Source organism: Theobroma cacao, chromosome 2, assembly GCF_000208745.1.
Source record: "Theobroma cacao cultivar B97-61/B2 chromosome 2, Criollo_cocoa_genome_V2, whole genome shotgun sequence".
In the NCBI taxonomy this organism is placed as follows: Eukaryota; Viridiplantae; Streptophyta; class Magnoliopsida; order Malvales; family Malvaceae; genus Theobroma; species Theobroma cacao.
Genome location: NC_030851.1, coordinates 15,240,085 through 15,248,566, shown reverse-complemented (window position 1 = coordinate 15,248,566; position 8,482 = coordinate 15,240,085). Strand labels below are relative to the sequence as shown.

Genomic DNA, 8,482 nt, shown 5'->3' with positions numbered 1-8,482 from the left:
TAATTGAATATGTTTTGAAAGTGAATGATAATGCTCTGAAACTTAAAGATATGCTTTTAAGTTTTCTCAAAGAGTTTTTGTTTTCAAACTTAAAGTGTCAGTTTACAAATCGAATTCTCAAATGTAAAGACTTGATTTTTAAATGAGAAGAAAGCAAAATTTATTTCTTTATCACAAGAAGAATCAATTCTGAAAACGGGAAAAGTCAATTCTGTCACGACCCAAATTTCGGGTCATGACCGACGATGGGCCCAATGGACATAGTCCACTAAGCCCAAGCAAACCTATTAATCTGACATGTTCATCATTCCATCATAAACTGCTAAGTCACATTTCATAACTTAGGATCAAAATAATATCAAACATTTGCCACCTCATACTAGCATACTAAACAGGTGTATATACATTATCTACAACATATATCTTAATAATTTACATTAGGTTTGTCTATACAAAACAAAAGAATACTCGACTTCCAGCGGAGAGACTCGGATGAATGTACAGCTACTGAATGCCGAGACACCTTTCAAAAGATGGATTCAAGTCTACGAGGACACCTCGTCCTAGTTACCAGCTGCCTTGTGATCTGAAAACATGAAGTTGAAAACAGTGAGTATAAACCTAGTGAGTGAACAAGAAAGGGAACAAGCATACCATAAGGAATGTTTAACGAAATCATGATGCATTCTTTTTCAAAACAATGCAATTTGTTTTTGTTCTTATTAAAACCCCTCATGTAAACCCCACATAAGTAAATCACTTTATGAAAGGGTCCATATTCAACAAAGAATTTGGGGAGTGAAAACTTTAATAGCATTCATGCGAATCAGGTCAAATAAACGACGGTTCTTCGCTACAGTAGAAAGGCATTCTCGCTGCAACGACACTTGATTTAAATTATCAACTAACCGAGGGTTTCTCACCAAACCTCCTCATATTAAGCTTAATTCATTTATTCCTTAATGTTGGAAATCCATGCTCAAATATGGTAGCAAAGAAGTGGAAAATAGGGCAACAATTGATCAAAATGAGGTGAAAAACAGAAAGTTTTTTGCTACAGCGAGATTTTGGTCATAAAACAGAAAGTTTCTCGCTACAACGAGAAGCTACAGTACCTTTCTCGTTGTAGCGAGAATCGATTTTCGCTGCAGCGAATTTCTGGCCAGCCAACCCCTTCAAAACCCAAGAGTTTCTCGCTGCAGCGAGAATCAAAACATCAAGAAAAAGGTTTCCTTTTCCCTTAAAACAAAGCCATCCTACCAAATAACAAAAGTAACATGTAACACATGTAAACTCTCAAATTTCAACAAATCAAATGTTCACATTTTTGCATTACAACCATATACCATATATGTATATATATATATCAATCATCATGTACACACTCCCATCATCATCATCTCATATGCAATGGCTTATGCGCACTCCCACTCGCACATAGTCAGGTCAGCAACGGCTTATGCGCACTCTCACTCGCACATAGCCGGGTCAGTAACGGCTTATGTGCACTCCTACTCGCACATAGTCGGGTCCACATCAACATACAAATAAGCACCCAATGCATATCATGCATATTATCATATTGTGATAACACATAAAATGTTGTATTGTACATTTTCACAATATAAAATCACTACACCAAAGGCTTGTTCCCAAGGTACATTTTCAAAGACAAGTTGGATAAAAGCATTCATATTCCCCAAAACAAGTTTGAAATGCAAGTCCACTCATCGGTATATTGTTAAGCCTTTCGCTGACTTTAATTCCCCTAATTGTCCAAATGGGATGATGGGGCTTCCTTGAAACCTACCATCACATTAACATCACCATTATGTTAACTCACATACTATAAACCCTAAAAGCTATCTCTTAACTAGCTTTCAATTGTCACTTTAAATGACTATCTATGTTCACTATCTTAATCACTATAAAATGAATGAACATGCTCAACAATAAAACAGCTCATAATCCCAATTACTAGCCATTATTCACAGCTAAAAATCAAGCTTAGTTCATCACTCACCCTAGGGTTTCTTTGTAGTTGAATTCTCTTCCAATAGCTTCCAAACAAATGATGTAATTCTCTCTTTCTCTCTCTAGAATGCCCAACTAGTGAGAGAAAGTATGGAAGTAGGATTTTTCAAGGGTTTTAAAGTGAGAGAGTGAAAGAATACAAGGATTCTAGTCAAAAGGGCTCAAAGGTATGAAAACTAGAGCTAGAGAGAGAAAATTATGCAAGTTCCATATCAAGCTTCCATAGAGGATGGAAGCAACGTGAGATGAGAAAAGGAGAAGAAGAAGAAGCTACTGGAAATTCAAGAAGCTGCTGGAAGAAAGAGATATTTATAGCCCAAGCTTATCCACTCCCTTAAAAATTATGAAAATGCCCATCCACAAATTAGCTTATTCTCCTTCAATCTTTTATGCAATCTTTTTGCTCTTTTAACCCTGGGACAAGGTCCATAATGGTCTGAAAATGCTCGGGTTCATGAAAACTTAAAAATTCTAACCTGAGGTGAAAAATGACCATTTTGCGCCTATTGTGAAAATCATCAAAATTTTTGTTTCCTTGTCATTTTACCCATATTTTCATCATTCATTTATGCCTTAGGCCTACTTAGGCCATAATATTATTTAAAATCTTACTTTTATGAGTTTGATAAGAAAATGACGAAATTACCCCAAATTAGAGATATCGAGTATACTTCCCTTTACGAGTCTATAAAGGTCAAGGTCTTGCAAGTTCTTAGCAAACACAAATAGTGAAGAATTAGTTCTGAGAAAAGAAGAAGTAGTTCTTAGCAGATAGAAACATGGAAGAATCGGTTCTAAGAAAAGAAGAAGTCGGTTCTTGGAAAACAGAAGCTATTAGAATTGAAAAAAACTGATACCTCAAAGAGTAAGAATCTATTTTGGGAAAATAGAATGCAGAAAGCAGAAATGCAAAAAGGAAGAATTGATTCTCCATATAGCAAAAGTTGGTTTTGAGTGAAGAATGAATTAAAGAGCACAAGTCTAGAGATAAAGAATCGATTCTACATGTAAAAGATATTGGTTCTTGAAGTACCAAAAGCAAGAATCAGAAACTTGGTGAATAAAAAAGAGATGGTGTGAATGGATAAGATTAGAGCATTAAAAGTCAAGTTGAAATTCAAATTTTGGCACTAGTTAACAATGAAGAACCGGCATCTTGAGGAAAATGAATCGATTCTCCAAAAATGCAAAGGTGTCACCTTTGAAACAAGTTGAGGAAGAACCAACATCTTAAGAAAGAAGAATCGATTCTTTAGATATAGAAAGTTCCAGACTTTATGAAGAACGGGCATCTAAGGAAAAAAGAATCGATTCTCCAAAAATAAGAAGTTCCAGACTTTATGAAAAATTGACAACTCATGATCAAAGAATCGATTCTCCATGTGCAATAGAAATATGCAAGTTAGGCAGAACGTATGAGAATTCATTTCCAATTTGCTTTAATAGTTACATTCTTCAATGCCTATAAATACCTATTGAAAAAGCCTCTGAAAGAAATTATTTGAAAGATTTTGAAATGTCAAAAAGAGGGAAAACAAGCAAAAGAGCAAAGACCAGAAAAAAAATCCTATCTTTGAGCATAGTAGAACCTAAGATCCTATTTTTATCATTCAGCTATTATTCTTCGAGCCAAAACTTCCTTTCATTATTCATCTCTCTAGAGAAAGCTCTCATCTTTTTGAGCCTAAACATCCTATCAGCCTTTATAAAGGTTTTAAGTTTGTACTTCTTGAGAATCCACTATTTTATTGGTTATACTTTCATGCAAAAGGTAGAAAGCTTTTGCCTGATACTTGAAAAGGTTGTATCTTGTGTAAAGGTTGTGCTTGAACCTAAAAAGGTAGTGTTTTTGTGAAGATTACGCTTGATCTTGTGAAAAGGCATGTTGTGAAGGTTATGCTTGATTCTGTTAAAAAGCATGTTGTAAAGGTTATGTATGATCTTGTTGAAAATGAGAGCTGATCGTGGATTCGAACTCCTTGTGTTATCAAGGGAGAATACGTAGGTATTGGAAAGCTGAACCTCTATAAAAATTTGATTGAATACTCTTTATCTTTTTGCAATTTACTTACGTAGTTCATATTTTGTTTTTGCTACTCTAGTCTTTATATTTCCACTTCATTTTCAGAGTTTTCTCCAAAAAAGGATTATTTTTAACTCATAGCCAATTCAACCCCTCTTAGGTACTTTACTTTAAGCTTATCTTCCTAACAACTAGTATCAGAGCAGGTTCTCAAGTTTTGCAGGTTTAACAACCTTAGAGAGATCTTAAAGAAAAGCTTAAAGTAACAAAGATGGCATATATGAGCTTCATTGGTGAAGGATCTATAATGAGACCACCTTTGTTTACTGGTGAAAACTATCTATTTTGAAGGATAAGGTTTAAAAACTTTATTCAATCTATTGATTTAGATTTATGGGACATTATTATTAAAAGACCTCATGTCCCTTGCAAGTTCATAGATAGTGAGAGACACATTAAGATTAGAGCTGAATGGGATGACAAGGACAAGAAATTAATTCAACTAAACCACAAAACTACAATAACCCTCTTATGTGCATTTAGTGAGAGTGAGTTCAGTAATATGCACTTTAGCAAAGGAGTTATAGGATACATTAGAAAATTGCTATAAATGCATAAGGCAAGTAAAAGAGTAAAAAATCAACATGTTAATACTTGACTATGAGCTATTCAAGATAAAGGATGGAGAATCCATCAAAGTGATGTATGAAAGATTTACTAAGATTATATAGGAGGACTAAAAGCTTTAGGGAAAGAATTTCCCAATGCACAATTAGTGAAGAAAATCCTCCACTATTTACTAAGGTCATGGAGACATAAGGCAACTGTAATGACCCCTCATCGGTCGCTATCAGCATCCGAGACCTTTGAGAGATCCCGCCAAGTCCCGAACATGCCTTAAAGAAAGTTCTCAATAACTCATTGTATATTCCTACTAAACCGTATTCATGTTTGAACCATAAATATTTAAAACATGAATTCAACTATAACCATAGCCATTAAATTTTGACTTTAGGTCATAAGAGCACAATTAAATACATTGAGTTCAAAAATCTCAAATTTCTCGTTTATATCAAAACTAATATTTGTTTACATAGTAAAGCCAAGTACTACAACTCAACCTCTAACAACGGAGCGACTCGAGATAAAATGTTATGAGATGCCTTTACCTATCTGCGATGGACTGTACGCGCCGACGATTACACGCTGACCAATCCCTGTTTGCAAAAAGGGAAAAAAGAGGGCCGTGAGTCTCACAGACTCAATGATCATCTGAAATACCCCATACTTTGATATGGTGATAAATAAAGTTGATTGAATGCAAATTGAGGTCAATTAAAATGTTTAAAAGTGATAAAAGACGAAAGGAGTAGTTTAGGATAAAATATTTCGCAAGTGAGAAAATAACAATAAAATAATAATAATTTTATCAGAGGAGAATTTGTGAGATAAAAGGCGATTCAGAAGTCAATTGAGGCATAATAAGGTATTTCAGGTACCAAGGAGACAAGATAAAATTTTTAAAATATTAATATTTAGCCGGATGTCGAAATCAGTCAAGAAGAAATATCATATGGTTGATTCAAGTGGGGAAGATGACAAGCCCGACTCTATAAAAATATTTATCATGACATACACGTGATGGATAACATGTTTGCATGGTAGGAGAGTTTAAAAAAAAAAATTTTTTTTTACAAAAGTCGGTATTGTACCTAGAGGTACAACAAAGTTGATTTAAACCTCGAACTAGATCAAATAGAGAAGTTACGATGAAATTAAGAATTTTAAAGTCCCAGAATGGTTTAATATGGTGATTCGGAGTTTGAGGACCAATTTGGAGTCAAACCGGAATTTTCGCTATCTAGGGGCAAAATGGTCATTTGCCACCTGGGGACAAAATGGAAATTTTTAGAAAAGATTTTTGGCCCCATTTGACTTATTGGAGTAAGATTTGAGGTTTAGAAGTGAAAAATTTTAATTTCGGCATAATTTGGAGAAAAAGGGTAAAATGGTAATTTTACCACCCAGAATCAAAAATTTAATTTTTGAAAGGATTTTGATCAAATTTAATTATTTGGAGTGTGAAATGAGTATGAGGAGTGAAAATTATGCATTATGGCAAATTTTCAATTTTTGGGACAAAAATATAATTTTTGAAAAGTTCGGGGGCAAAAGTGTAATTTTGAAAAATTTGCTCCACCAAAACTTTGGAAAAATCTGGAAATTTCACTTAAGACTTGGATAAGTCAAAGGGAATGCATGGTGGAAAAAGTAGGACAAGTGGATGGCTAGAAAAAAAAAAGAATTAATAAAATATTTAAAATATGAATAAAATAATATTATTTCATTAAACAATAAAAAAGGCATAAAAAAATCAGCCCACCCATTCTTCTTCTTCAACATTCGGCCAAGCAAGAAACAAGAGAGAGAAAGGAGAAAATAAAACCCTAGCTAAGAAATTTAAAGGGAAAATAGGTGGAAATTCAAAAATCAAGTGAAAAAAGGTAACATTTCTTAAATTTGTCTTGTGCTTTACCTTTCCCATGCATTTTCCATCATTTTTCATGGTTGAATCATGTGATTTGAGGATGATTTGAATTCTGGTCATATGGGTTTAGAGAGAGAAAGTTGTTAGATAAATTTGATTTTGAGCTATGTTAGTGTTTAGTGTTAGTTTAGCATGTTTATGAGTAAAACAACAAGAAAAATATTTATCTTCTCCATGAATTTCCCTAGGCCGAATCTAGCCAATGGTATGTGAGGATGAGGTTGACTTTATTTTAAGAGAATTGGGTGGAAAAATGATGAATTATGAGGTTGGAAATTAAATGGGAATTTTCGGTGCAATAAATTGAAATTTTTACCCACTAGGGGTAAAAGCGTAATTTATAGTCCGGACTGATAAATTGGACCAAATTCACAGTCATTGAGGTATTGTGGATATAATTGGATAATTGAAATTGAAATGGATGGAATTGGAGTCGAATTGGGGATTTTAGGAATTTACACCGTGTATAGGCGAGTTAGGTCGGACACCGCAATTAAGCGATTGTCTAGACATTTCAAATCCTATCTAGTGCATACGCATGGATAAGAGCCTGAAATAATTTATGATAAATTGACACAATTTATTGAATTTTGTGTCATGGATTATGGATAGGTGGTGAGTCAATTGTTTCGGGTAAGAGACTGCACCCGAGGGCGGAAGATAGGAGTATTTCTACTCCTAATACTGTGAGTAAACTTATTATCGTCTTAATTATCTAGAGTAGTTTTATACAACTGTGTGATTTTATGAAAAATGGGTTTAAATGGTAAATTGCTATGTTTTAAGAGAAATTGTGATTTTATAAAATGATTTTATAAATTTTCTGAAAAATCGAATATTGGTTTTGAAAATAGAGTAATTGGAGACTGCCTGCTTGTGTTGTAAATTTATGGTTTTAAATTGAATGGCTTATGACAATATATGAGCATGAATGGCTAAACTGATTTTGGTGTCAGAATTATTTGTATTGTGTATTCAGCCTTGAGAGGCTAGATTGTGATAAATTGCCATGCCATGCTAGAATGAATTTTATTGAATTGGTGGAGTATATATTAATTATTTACTGCAGAGGGGGTTCCGTGGACCAGCCTATTAGAGGGGCACGGTAAACTCCATTATATTATTACCTCGAACGGAGAGGCGCGTAGGGTATCTCCTGGGGTAAAGCTTAGGGTTCACTTCACGCCAAACCACCACGTGAAGGGGAACTCAGCCAACGCCAAGGAACGGCTGTATTTTTCTCAAACTAAAATATATTTTAAGTGTATACAAAATTTTAATAGCCTTGGCGGACTCGGTTAGATGCCCTGCGCAAGGTATCACCGAGTATGAGTTTTGGCACGAGCCAAAGTTTTAAGAAATTCATAAGCCAAGTTGATTACTCGATTTATATGGATTGATTTTATTTGGTTGAAATGAACTGAAAGGTAATGAAATTACAGTATGATGACTTATTTTAATTGTCTCCATTTACTCGGCTTTAGATACTTTAGATGGTATCTGTTTACTCACTGGGATTATAAAATCTCACCCCTTCTTCCTATACATTTTTCAGGCTCAGGACAGTTTGTAGATAGTCGAGTAGGACGAGAACTAAGCTCGGAACTGCATTATAGAAAGTAAGAGTTCACAGTCTTACATCCTCTTGGTCAATTGGAGCCCACGTGTCATTGCAGATCAAAACTTATATTTTGGTTATCTGTATTTCTATTCATACAATTTTTACTTTACTTTCATGTGCGAAAAATTATTTACGAATATTTCTATAAAAATTTATTTTATGAGAAAATAGAATATTTTATTTATTATTTTTGAATAGTACTAGTTGTCAACAATTTGCTTTCAAATGAACGTTTTAGATACTTAATTGTTTTTAA

At 33.9% G+C, this 8,482-nt stretch overlaps 1 long non-coding RNA gene across 1 annotated transcript; it reads left to right on the top strand.

The window, feature by feature from the left end:
* Positions 6,521-8,189, top strand: LOC108660765. The gene is made up of 3 exons (XR_001926439.1): positions 6,521-6,561; positions 7,218-7,291; positions 8,161-8,189. It is a non-coding gene; the product is annotated as an uncharacterized LOC108660765 (long non-coding RNA).